The sequence below is a fragment of the Triticum dicoccoides genome, chromosome 7A, assembly GCF_002162155.2.
Source record: "Triticum dicoccoides isolate Atlit2015 ecotype Zavitan chromosome 7A, WEW_v2.0, whole genome shotgun sequence".
Taxonomy (NCBI): domain Eukaryota; kingdom Viridiplantae; phylum Streptophyta; class Magnoliopsida; order Poales; family Poaceae; genus Triticum; species Triticum dicoccoides.
In genome coordinates, this window is record NC_041392.1 from 609288831 (window position 1) to 609302694 (window position 13864).

The window sequence follows — 13864 nt, forward strand, 5'->3', positions numbered from 1 at the left end:
ATGCAGCTCCCATCATCTTGCGTATTGAGGCACCTCCACACTCCGCATGTTGCCCCTCGATCATCTTTGGTTTTACTTCAAAAGACTTGAGCCATAGGCCAAAGTGAGGGGTAACCCGGAGGAATGCCTCGCACACAACAATAAATGTCGTGATATGAAGAAACGAGTCCGGAGCTAGATCATGGAAATCTAGCCCGTAGAAAAACATCAAGCCCCTGACAAGAGGGTCCAATGCAAGGCCTAGACCTCGGAGGAAGTGGGAGGCGAACACGATGCTCTCGTTGGGTTCGGGGGAAGGGACGGCCTGCCCCCGGGGAGGAAGCCTATCCAGAATCTCGGCGGTCAGATATCTGGCCTCCCTCGACTTTTTGACGTCTTCTTCCATGATGGAAGGAGGCATCCATCGGCCTTGAAGGCTAGATCCGGACATGACTGAAGGTTCGGAGCACCTGACCTGAAGTTTGGGCGTTTGAGCTTAAGGTGGGGGAAGGATTCGATTGAGCATGGGAGGAAAAATAAAAAGCCTTGTCCCTTTTATAAAGAGGGTGGATATCGAGCGTCCTCCCCGTGTACGTTTGGACTTGCCTATGATCTAGGAGTCCTAGAAGCGGTTGGGTTACCCACGCCCGTATTGATGAGAATCCCAGAATAAGGGGACACGATCTCTGCTTTAACAAGACGTGCCAAGGAAACCGCCTCGCATAACGCGTTAAAGATGGGACAGTAAAACGGTTCGACTAAAAGCTTGGCCGTGGTGTGATGTCGCACTACGTAATACGTCAGCAGATTAGATTTGTGTAAATATTATTCTCGCTATGGCAAAATGTGGAAACTTATTTTACAGAGCCGGACACTATCTTTGTGTTCAAAATCATCTATGAAGTACTTGGAGGAGGAACCCGCCTTGCAATGCCGAAGACAATCTGTGCGCCGGGCTCGTCATCATTGAAGCCTAGTTCAGGGGCTACTGAAGGAGTCCTGGATTAGGGGGTGTTTGGAAAGCCGAACTATACCTTCAGTCGGACTCCTGGACTATGAAGATACAAGATTGAACGCTCCGTCCCGTGTCTGGAAGGGACTTTCCTTGGCGTGGAAAGCAAGCTTGGCGATACGGATGTTCAGATCTCCTACCATTGTAACCGACTCTATGTAACCCTAACCCTATCCGGTGTCTATATGAACCGGGGGGCTTTAGTCCGTAGGACAACATACACATCAACAATCATACCATAGGCTAGCTTCTAGGGTTTAGCCTCTCTGATCTCGTGGTAGATCTACTCTTGTACTACCCATATCATCAATATTAATCAAGCAGGACATAGGGTTTTACCTCCATCGAGACGGCCCGAACCTGGGTAAAACTTCATGTCCCTTGGCTCCTGTTACCATCCAGCCTAGACGCACAGTTCGGGACCCCCTACCCGAGATCCGCCGGTTTTGACACCGACACCCCCATTCCCAGAACACCGACAATCAATATTATCAGTTTCAATACATTCATTCTCTCTAGCCCTAGCAAGTTGTTCATCAATAAATTCACCTAGTGGCATAGTAGTATCAAGCATAGAAGTAGTTTCATCATAAGTATCATGCATAGCAGAAGTGGCATCATGAATAACATGCAACCTATCAGAATCAATAGCATGTGTAGGTGTCGCAAGTTTACTCAAAACAGAAGGTGAATCAACTGCAGAGCTAGATGGCAGTTCCTTACCTCCCCTCGTAGTTGAGGGATAAATCTTGGTTCTTGGATCTTTCAAATTCTTCATAATAATAAGAAGATATAAATCCCAAGTGACTCAAAGAATACAGCTATGCTCCCCGGCAACGGCGCCAGAAGATGGTCTTGATAACCCACAAGTATAGGGGGTCGCAACAGTTTTCGAGGGTAGAGTATTCAACCCAAATTTATTGTTTTGACACAAGGGGAGCCAAAGAATATTCTCAAGTATTAGCAGCTGAGTTATTAATTCAACCACACCTGGAAACTTAATATCTGCAGCAAGGTATTTAGTAGCAAAGTAATATGATAGTAGTGGTAATGATAGCAAAGTAGCAGTAGCAAAAGTAATATTTTGGGGGTTTATAGTGATTGTAACAGTAGCAACGACAAAGTAAATAAGCGAAGAACAATATAGGAAAAGCTCGTAGGCAATGGATCGTTGATGGAGAATTATGCCGGATGCGATCGATCATGTAACGGTCATAACCTAGGGTGACACAGAACTAGCTCAAGTTCATCAATGTAATGTAGGCATGTATTCTCAATATAGTCATACGTGCTTATGGAAAAGAACTTACATGACATCTTTTGTCCTACCCTCCCGTGGCAGTGGGGTCCTATTGGAAACTAAGGGATATTAAGGCCTCCTTTTAATAGAGTACCGGACCAAAGCATTAACACATAGTGAATACACGAACTCCTCAAACTACGGCCATCACCGGTAAGTATCCCGATTATTGTCACTCCGGGGTTAACGGATCATAACACATAATAGGTGACTATAGACTTGCAAGATAGGATCACGAACTCACATATATTCATGAAAACATAATAGGTTCAGATCTGAAATCGTGGCACTCGGGCCCTACTGACAAGCATTAAGCAGAGCAAAGCCATAGCAACATCAATCTCAGAACATAGTGGATACTAGGGATCAATAACAAAACTGACTCGATTACATGATAAATCTTATCCAACCCATCACCGTCCAGCAAGCCTATGATGTAATTACTCATGCACAGCGGTGAGCATCATGAAATTGGTGATGGAGGAAGGTTAATGATGATGATGGCGACAGATTCCCCTCTCCGGAGCCCCGAACGGACTCCAGATCATCCCTCCCGAGAGAGTTTAGGGCTTGGCAGCGGCTCCGTATCGTAAAACATGATGAATCCTTCTCTCTGATTTTTTTTCTCCCCGAAAGTGAATACATGGAGTCAAGGTTGAGGTCGGTGGAGCGTCAGGGGGCCCACGAGGAAGGGGGGCGCGCCCAGGGGGTAGGGCGCGCCCCCACCCGCGTGGACAGGGTGTGGGGCCCCTGACGTAGATCTTTCTTCCAGTATTTTTTTATATATTCCAAAATAATTCTCTGTTGATTTTCAGGTCATTCCGAGAACTTTTATTTTTGCACAAAAATAACACCATGGCAACTCCGCTGAAAACAGCGTCAGTCCGGGTTAGTTCCATTCAAATCATGCAAGTTAGAGTTCAAAACAAGGGCAAAAGTGTTTGGAAAAGTAGATACGATCGAGACATATCAGCAGCTAGTGGGTTGAATTCTTCAAGGGCCTAGCTAGCTATACGCGTCCTCCAAGGTAAAAAGTACTCCTACTAGTATGTAAGTAGAGCACTAGTACGACAATGAAAGAGAAGGCGAGAGGGTTAAAAATGGAATACCTGGGTAGATGGTGACGGTCCGATCATGGTAGATTGTGTGACCATGTTGCACATCAGTGGTACCATGGGTAACGACTGCTAAGATAGTTGATCCCAATATGCCAAAGTCAGCTACAAGGTTCCAGGTTAGACCAAATCGCGGATGCAAATGCACATCCAGCATCGGCGATCTTATTTTGATCATGGGATGACTGGTCCCTGCAAAATAATGGAGTACCGTTAGGGATGCAAATGATGGTTTGTGCATTCCGTTTGTAATCTCCCATACCGTAGGATGGAAACTAGATGAAACAAGTCCCCTGGCTTGTCACCACGAAGATGTGGCCTAGATGGCGCACGACGTCTTTGAACATGTAGGGGTACAAATCTGTCGCCGCCAACATGTGCCAGCCGCTGCTGTTACTGCCTCTTGCATTGATAGCAATCCTTATGTCGAACACCACAATGAGATAGTAATCGTCATAGCCGCATTGCTTTGTCGGTGGGTCCGCAATTGCTATCTTCTTCAATCTCATGTAGGCAACATCATACGTATTCAAGCCAAGCCAGTCCGGAAGGCCGATCCTAATAGTGGAGATGGGGTCTACCGGAACGGCCGCACTGCTGTGGATGTTGTGCAAAATGATGGTGGTATCCGGCCGGAGGTATGCAAGCCAATTGTAACACCCCAAAAAAATTAATCTTGTTTTATTAATTAAAATTTTGACAGAAAGATTTATTTTCTATTTTCTAACTTTTCTACTAATTTCAGAGCTACTTCTTTTCTTTGGATTTTAATATTTTTCCTCTCATCTGAAACTTTTGGATTATATTGAGGGGCTTGAATGCTTTCTCAATATATTTGAATTTTGTTAGGTATGAAAGTAGAAGCATTTGTATAATACTTTTGCCAAGCATCCATTCTTTTAAAATGGCTTTTCCATTCTTTTAAGGGCTCCCATTGCACTACAACTGCGTAAAATATTTCTTATTAAATTCCATAAAAATTTGGAGAGGTCAAGCATTGCCTACAGATCACTTTTTATGCAAAAATCTCTCTTGGTCTTTTGAAAATTTTGAGCCCCACTTCAATTTTTCAAATCTGGATCAGTTTGTAGTTTGCACTGCAACCTATTTAATTATTTCTTTAAAAATAACATAAAAATTTGGAGATGTCAGTAGATGCATATAACTCATTTTTATGCAAAAATCCAGCTTTGTGTTTTATAAATTTTGAGCAAACCATCCTCTTTTTCATTGTGGTCCAGTCTGGTATTTTGCACTGCAACCCTATTTTAAATTCCTCTGGTGACCTTGGGATTTTTCCTACTTGTAGTCAACCCTACCAAACCCTTAAGTCCAAGAGATCAACCCCATAGGCATATTTTAAGTTGACCAGATTGCCCCTCTCATTTTTTGTCCAAAATTGAGTTTCACTAAAACCTGCATTGCGTAGTTCTTTGCTTTCCCAAACCAACTCCACCACCATCCATTTCAGCTAAGGAGACAACGATCTGGATGGTTTGGTTGCCATCAAAGTCATGTAGTTGTCACTGGCATTTCATCAAACACTTGTAGCTCATGACCAGATTTTGCATGGTGCTGCATCTGTGTTGCGAACCTCCCCTTCTGGACAAACCATCATGTCCACTAATCCCCTAGCTAGTTATAACCTAGCCCTGTTAATTTGTGTTTGCATCCAGGCCTCCTAGCTCACCAGGGCATATCGTCGAGCGGTCACCGGGCGCAGCCAGAGTGCGCGATTTGCACGTGCGTGCACCCGAGCTGCTGCATCCCAGGTTGACCCCTCCCCCGAGCTCGATCTGATCCGCTGGTGTAGCCGTGTCTTGCCCCACTCGACCGCCCCCTCGCTCCTTGCAGCATAACCGCAGCAAGCTTCTTGGTGGCACGCCTGCGGCCGCATCCGCTCCTGCCATGAACGGCGCCACCCAAGCCTCCTCCGTTCGCCAGCTGCCCTCGTGAGCAAGCCATCCTCATCCTCTCGCCCTCCCAAACCCCGCTAGCCTCCACCACGTCGCCCTGCCAGCAACAGAACGGCGGTTCGCTGGCGATTTTATCCGCAGCCGTGGGACCAACGTCGCCGCCTATATATAGGCCCTTCTCTGACCCCCCCCTCAGCCTCGAGTAGTGCCCCAATCCTCTCTTAGAGCTTCCCCAAGCCACTGGTTGACCGAAAGATGCCATCTCCTTCGCCTCCGGCCGAGATGCTCACCGCCACCCTTCTGTTTATTTCGATGCCACCAGAACCTCTCCCTCTACTCTATCACCACCATTAGCTCCATCATGACCCCGAGGACCCTTTCCAGCATTCAATTTTCCCCGGGAGTCGAGGTGTGCAAAGCTCCATTCCATCCCGAAGCTCCCCTCCACCATGGAGGAAGGGCTACTCGCCCTCGAGCTCCGCCGCTCCCCTAACCTCCTCCAATGGATGCGACATCTCCTCCCGAGCACGTGCATACTCGGAGCGCATCGTTTGGTGCCCCCTGTCGCCGGCAATCATCATCGGAACCTGCCCCTGCTCTCTGTCCAAGCGTGCGAGAGGAGGAAGGGAAACCCTACAAGCGGACCCCGCACGTCAGCGACTAGGCCGGACCCCAACGGTTCTAAGTGAAGGCGCCCCCCGCTGAGTATGTCTTCCCTGTGCTAATACGTATTCGAGTCTGAATCATTTTCTTTTTTTTCAGATTTTATTAAAAATAGAGTTGACCAAAACTTTGACTAGGTATATCTTTTAAAATAAAACTTCAAATGAGTTGATTATTTTTCTGTTATTCTTCAAATTTCATCTAGTTTATTTACATATTTATTTCACAAATGTCCCGACAACTTTTTTTGCACTGTTTTGGAAATGTATGTTGATTTGAATTTTTCAAAATAGGAAATGGGGAGAGAAGAAAACTTTCAAAAAAGTTTTGTGGTGCACCCTACCTCTCCACACACTAAAGGCAAGCATCTTGAACTCAGATATGATACAAGTTGTGTGTTGTTTGTTAGAATATTTAAAAATCCATCATTTTTTATAATGTGGAGTGGCATTATTTTATGTGGATATCATACTCATGCATATACGCATATGATGAAAATCTTTCTACTATATATGTGATAAGGATGGCAGCAGCCACTTCTCATGCCATATATGCCTAGTGGTAGTTCGAATAAAGTCCGAAAGAGGGTTGTGTTCCGGTAGATACAACCACGTTACTGACATCTCGTTGTGGCGGGGATGTGAAGTGAGGCATGATGGAGCCTGGGGGGTGGTGGCCCAATCAGTAATACTGTGCAAAGCATTGTTGTGCTAACCACGCAGGGAATACATAAACCACCTGTGTCGACCGTAGATCGAGTCTTGTTCCAGTAACCCCCATACTTGTCTCGTGCTACCACTTGTCCCTACCGCAGGTAGGGTACGGTCCAGTAAGTTGTCAACCCCTCCTTGGCACACACCGTACAGAGAGGCCATAGTGAAAGATACGAGAGGCCTCTGGTAGGAATGTCACTTGGTCCGGGGGCATGGGTGTTTCCGGTTGGGGCCGAGAGGGGGGCACCCCTTAGTAGCGCGCGGTATAAATTTGATCCCATGCTAGTCGAGGTTGTAGCCTCCCCACTTAGAGTTTTGCTTAACGGGTGTCATGGGTGATTGCAGACACCGGTAAGTTAAGCTGGTGTGTGCGCATCAGGTGTGTTTTCAATTAAAAGACCGTAAATGGAATTAGTCCCGATGGACTAAAGGAATTCGTTACTCGTGGGTAAAGAGTACACCCTCTGCAGAGATTATATCAATTCAAATAGCCATGTCCATGGTAAAGGACTACAGTCTGGGATGGGTCAAGTGTCGGTCTTCGGAGGAAAACTTCTAAACCAGAATATTGATCATGACATGTGACGAATGATGATTGTGATTATTTCTATTGTGGATTAACCATTGATATTGTTGTCGAATTGTTGAGTATCCCTGGGATGGTTCTACCTCCTGAATACTAATTGTGGTTATTATATAAGCCCTTTATGTGGTGTCGCCTAGACGCCCGACTGTGGCATGCTTGTTATTTATTTTCCCTACATCACAGGTATGTTACCTGCTATGTTATACATGTTTTCATGATGTTTGTGAGTACATTCAAAGTACTCGCTGGCTTGTCCCTGGCTATTGTCTTGGCCAGATTTCTTTCTTGGCAATGGAGATAGCAGCCGCGGGAAGATAGGAGTTATCCAGGTCTGCTGTTCCTATGGGAAATGGAGTCCCATAGACGCTGATGATCCGCAAACCGCTTTCGCCGTCACCCATTAGAAAACTTTTGTTATACTCATAGACGAGAATGGTCTTGTACTGCATATTTTATATTTTGCTTGGAATTTTTGTATCAAGGTTGTGTCTCATCCGCTAACAGTAATCCTGGGGCTGGTGAGCACAAGGACCATTGACTGGGAAATTTATATCCTGGAAGTCCGGTCCTGACACCAATCTTTGTTGGCACCGACCCAGACCTATATATAAGACGGTGGGCAGCGGAGAAATTACGGGATGGAAATGGAATAACTAAGTACTACATGATCAAACTCCATTACTGACATGCTCATTGGACAAATTCCAACTACCTCTCAACATCGGCAACTCTAGCGGAGTCAACGTGCAACCATGGCCAGGGAGTGGTGGACTGTTCGAAGAATTGTCCCATAGAAGAACCTTCTCCTCGAGGACGCATGGAAGACCAACAAGCATTTCCTTTTCCCAAGCATTTTTAAGCACAGTCTTGAAAAAGTTGGTGCAGGAAGCAACGAGTCTTGCAACGGTGAAGACGTCTGAGCGGCGTGCGATTTCTCCCAGAGGATCGTTGTCCAACGTCTCCCAGCCCTGAAGAGGAGGAGAACCGCCTAGCGAATCCATGGGAGCAGCGACGAACTGCCTTCTCTTCGGGGGAGGGGAACTGGCGAGGAGGAGATAAGAGCGTAGTAACCGCAGGGCCTCGTCCCTTCCAACTGTAGATCGTTCCTTAGCGAAGGGGTGAGGCTATTATTTACTACTAATACAAGCATTATGGGACGTTATGGGATTGCATTATACTATAAATAATAGCACTAGTAAGAAATTTTTGGCACTAGCTAGTAGTTTTTGGCATGGATTAAGAAATTTTGGGTATGTTTTTGCTATTTTTTGTACACGCCAACTAGTGTCAAAAAATGTCTTACATTAAGTGACGGATGAGTACATACTCGTACAGTAGCAGTACTGGTACTACTTTCTCAACTAGTAGTGCGATGTACTGGACTTCTAGTATAGTGCACTAGTTTTGAACTCTTAAATATGAGGGCCAAGGTGCTACAGTTGGAAGTGGACGGTACTAATGTTCTCTAGAACCATCGCTATATCAATGCAGGGAAAGTACACCTGCGTAGTGGCCTAGTGGGTACTCTTCGTGTTCTATTCAGCCACTCCTCTCACGTAGCTGGCCTACTCAGCCGCTCCTATCACGCACACACTAGCAGCCTGTTTATCAGTGACGGTTACTGCGGAGGCAGAACATTTGAGTTATTTGATACAGCGAGACTAGGCTTTTCGCTTCCATTTGTGGAGGTGTAATGGATCTCGTCGAACTTTGTTAGTAGTTCCTTCTTTATTAATGAGATGAAGCAAAGCTTTTGCCTCCGTTTCAAAAAACACGTCTAGAGGAATTTCTTTTATAGTAGAGCCGATAATGGAGTGAAGTCCATGCGTGCAAGGCCACAGGCTGCAGAGTAATAATAGAGCACTTTACGTACATAGCCATATTGCACAGTTCCCAATGCCCCACCAGGCTTTTCTGGCTCCTCGGGCTTAATTGGGAGGCGCTAGTTTAAATATGCTACTCGATGATGAGGAAGCTGCAATTGAGGTACGGCTAGGGTGAGCACGCGAGCCATGAGATGCTGGGAAGGAAAACCCGTTCACGTGGCTAGGCTATCTAGTGCACCCAGATTGTGGTGCCGCACGTCCGTTTGACTTCAAAACTCAAACTACCCGTGTAAAATATTGCCTCGCAGCGAAGTTACTATTTAAAAAAAGGTCGTCGTGCGTTCGGCCGGGATCGAACCCACAAAACAAGGTATACACTCCCGCGACCACTAGTAGTACTCGTTGGAGTACAATGCAACCTAGAATCACCTTTTGTCGCTAGTAGTACATTGTTCCTTACAAGAAACCCCCAATAATGCAAGAAACCACTAATAATACTAAGAAACTACGACCGCTTGCATACGTGGCAGGCTTAAGATAAGACTACCTTATCAACCATTGTACATGCTCTTACCAACCAGCCCTACCAAGAAACGACTACTCTACAAAGTGCTGTTATAGGCACGTTTCAACCCATGGCCCTGTTTGGATACATTTGTTGTCAATCTAACCCTGCCATCCAAACAACACTTTGGTTAGAGTTAGTTCCGGGTGAGAATCTAACTCTAACCTCTGACTTAGAGTATCCAAAGGGCCCATGTCACCCATTAAGTCAACGCCTTCTATTCGATCGGGTGTTATGACTTGTGGGACCTAGATGTCAGTCTGCACAAAAATTCCCGAGTGACCTCCTACCTCCGGCCCGTCCACCTTGTCATCCTTGGCCATGGGACGCAGCTACCGCCGCCGGCAGAAGGCGAGGTCAAAACCGCCGGCGGTGTAGAGCCCATCTTGCGGCAGCCCGAATGCCAGCTCCGTCTGGCACTCGCGGCCGCTAGCTAGCCAAGATAGCTCCGTCCGGCTACTTGTCTGCAAGGTTTGCTAGCTAGATTGGCACGGTGGCGCGGCGGCTTGCTCGCGCGTGCCACGCTAAGGCCAGCCATCTGGCTCGAGCGAAGGCCAGCGCAGCGGCTTGCTTGCTCGTGAGTCACGCTCGGGCTAGCCTGCCAACCTGTGCGGAGGCCAGCGCGGTGTCCGGCCCGTCCAGCGGAGCGGCGGCCAACTCACCGACGCCACCGACGAACACGCATCAGTACTGTTTTAAGTAATGTTCAGGAAAAACAATGATATGAGGGGGAATAACAGGATAGAAGGTCGGATGTGGGTCTCTCGTGTCAACGGTCAAACAAAATGTGTTGGTTTAAGCTGCCTCATCTGCACGGACGTGTGGGCCAACTCTGTCATAAATGGGCTTAAACTAACCTAATCGGTACTCCCTCTATCCCATAATATAAGATGTTTTTGCAAGCTACACTAGCTTGCAAAAACGTCTTACATTGTGGGACGGAGGGAGTACTAGGTAGTAGTTTTTGGCATGGATTAAGAAATTTTGGGTATGTTTTTGCTATTTTTTGTACAATAGATTCTTCCTAGGGCTGGTTCAAAGTGGTAGTTTTTTGTTAAATACTCTACATATTGTAAGTAGGAGTGAATGTTAAGCTTTGGAACCCAATAAGCAAGGCTAGTTACATAGTGCATATGTGTACATGATTGAAAGTAAATATCAACCATGAGTTACTAATATCTTGATGGAAAAATCGAAACTATGGAATACTAGGAAAAAATGCATCGTTGGAAATACTAGCAATGTTCATGTGCGTTGCAACGAATCATAATTAGAATAACACTTAATCACAAACTTGATACAAAACACTCTAATTTTGATATACATGACTCGCGGCTTGGGTGAGATTGCACGGATCCACTTCGAGTTCGAAGGCACCTCCATGCTTCTCTTCTAGGTCTTTGACGCTGAGGGACGCCGCCTGGAGTGCTAGCAATGTTCATGTGCGTTGCAACGAATCATAATTAGAATAATACTTATTCACAAACTTGATACAAAACACTCTAATTTTGATATACATATATCTCTAGAGATATATTATGTTTCAATTAGAATATATTCCTTGGGCTGTTTTGGTGAGGTCAGGGAGGGATGTGGTTGGTTTTAAGATACTAATTATGGGTTTTTCTGCAAATTTGTAGACAAGTGGGATGTTGGTGAGAAAATGCAACAACTTACCTCACAGTCATTAGATGTAGATCTAATGGTCACAAACGACGGATGGCAGACACACCATCATCACCAACTTAGTCTTCTATAGGAGTACTAGCAAGATTCGTGCATTGCACGAAACATCAAGATGCATTTTTTATAAAACACTTGTTGTGATTGACCCATGTGGGAGTAATCCCATGTGTAAAAACTAATGATATGGGGATTGGTGGTCGGACTGAGTGGATGCATGGGGATTGACGACGCCGGCAGCGGCCACCAGGCCAGTTTGTTCCAGAGGCTTCCTTTCTTAATTGCTCAACAATGAGGTTGTTGGAGATAAGGTTGAACGAGGGAAGCCTTGTCTGCAAATGTGGAGAGGGGTGCGCCTATCTTTTAGTTTAACTTCCATCCGTTAGATATAGATCGGACGGTCTATATTGCAAGATGGCACGCGTACCATCATCACCAACTCGGTTTTTTATAAGAGAAGAAATATAATTATGGAGATACAAACGTATTATCGATACTTGTTTCTGTAAACTAGCATCTACATTCGATTCAACGCATCAGCATGTGAGGCCTTAGCACAATGACTTCTCGACTGTGTAAAACAAAGGTGTTCCCGTCGGCGATAAGGAGGGGGTGACGGTGGTGCGCTTTTTTGCTTGCTCTAGTCCTAGTAGTCATACTAGGTGGTCTAAGCACGTGTAGATTTATTCTTTTTCACGTCTTGTGTTCGCCGTACTGCCACGACTGTTGATGAATAGACGGTAAGTTATTCACGAGGAAATCCTTGTTGAGCGTGTTTGCGAGAGTGAGAGAGAGAGAGAGACAGTGTGCGTGTGTGATATGTCTAGAGACTGAGGCAATGATAACAGATTCTTTGTGTCTATGTCTGTGGAGGATAGAGAGAGACATGTACATGGGTCGTTGTGTTGTGTACCATAGAGACACATATACATAATTAGAGAGTGGGTGTGTGAGATACACATGCAGACATGGGGAGAGATGAGGATCCAGATTAATGGGTGCCTGTGCATGTCTGTGTGTGTTTGTGCACGCGTTTGTGTGTGAGAGGGAGTGTGTGTATGTGGAGTAGAGAGACCACTAATGATGTAAACCTAGTATAAGGGAATGGGGAACGGTGTGACATGTGTAGTAGCGGGATAGCATGGGTGCGGGCGGGGGGAGCGGACTATTTAGAAGAGACATCGAGTGTGTGTGGGAGAAGGGTGTGTGTGTGTGTGAGGGAGAGAGAGAGGGAGAGAGAGGAAGATAGGGGGCAAGAGAGGGGGTGTTTGTGTCCATAAATGGCGTATAGATAGGGAGACAATGTTGATGTTGTTTGAAATTGGCCTATGCACGAAGACGCAAGGGAAGCGAGTCATCATGTGTGTGATAGGGACTTCATGAGAGATCTAGAATAGATGGAGTAGAGAACAATGTGCGAGATCGAGAACGATGATATATTAGGGAGCTATGGAACGAGTCACGATATATGTGTATACAGGGAGGAGCTGGGGCGGGTCTGCATGTCGGAGTGAAAGAAAGAGGAGAGTGGTGCACAAGGAGACAAAGTGTGCTTGTTTGGAGTGGGGGTTGTGCGTGAGGTGAGTGTGCAGAACCAAATAACTAGGGAGATAGACGTTTGGGGCGACATTTTGTGTGTATGGGAAAGATACACTCTACATAGTGCGTGTGCTTGGGAAGAGAGATGCCGGGAGACCTAGCTAGAGAGTGGGGGAAGAGATGTGTGCATGCCCAAGAGACAAAGTGATAGAGACCTATTGTAACGCCCCAGATATACTTTCCATATTTGTATCCAACTCTTGCCGTTTCCGGTGTCAAGTTAAATTTATTTCTCGGGTTCGGGTCTTTGTCTCCGTGTGTTGTTTTCGTTTTCATGCATCTCATACCATGTCATCTCGTGAATTGCATTTGCATACATGTTCATCTCATGCATTCGAGCATTTTCCCCGTTGTCCGTTTAGCATTCCGGCGCTTCGTTCTCCTCCGGTGGTCATTTCTAGTCTTCTTTCGTGTGTGGGGTTCAAACATTTCCGGATTGGACCGAGACTTGTCATGCGGCCTTGGTTTACTACCGGTAGACCGCCTGTCAAGTTTCGTATCATTTGGACTTCGTTTGATACTCCAACGGTTAACCGAGGGACCGAAAAGGCCTCGTGTGTGTTGCAGCCCAACACCCCCCAAATTTGGCCCAAAACCCACCAAACTCTGCTCCATCTCCTAGAGCGTTCGATCACGATCGTGTGGGCGAAAACCGCACCTCATTTGGACTCTCCTAGCTCCCTCTATGCCTATTTATACCCCCTCCATTCGGATCTCTTCTTCCCCCGTCCGAAACCCTAGTTTAAAAAAAAAATCTCCACCGACGGACGTGTCCGCCCCCGGTCGGACAGCGTCCGCCGCCGCAGCCCGCCCACTCGGGGGCCGCCACGTCACCCCCGCCGCCGCCGCCTCCCACCGCGGCCCGGGAGCCCGCATCCGGCCCCCGCGGCCCGGTGAGCTCCGCCGC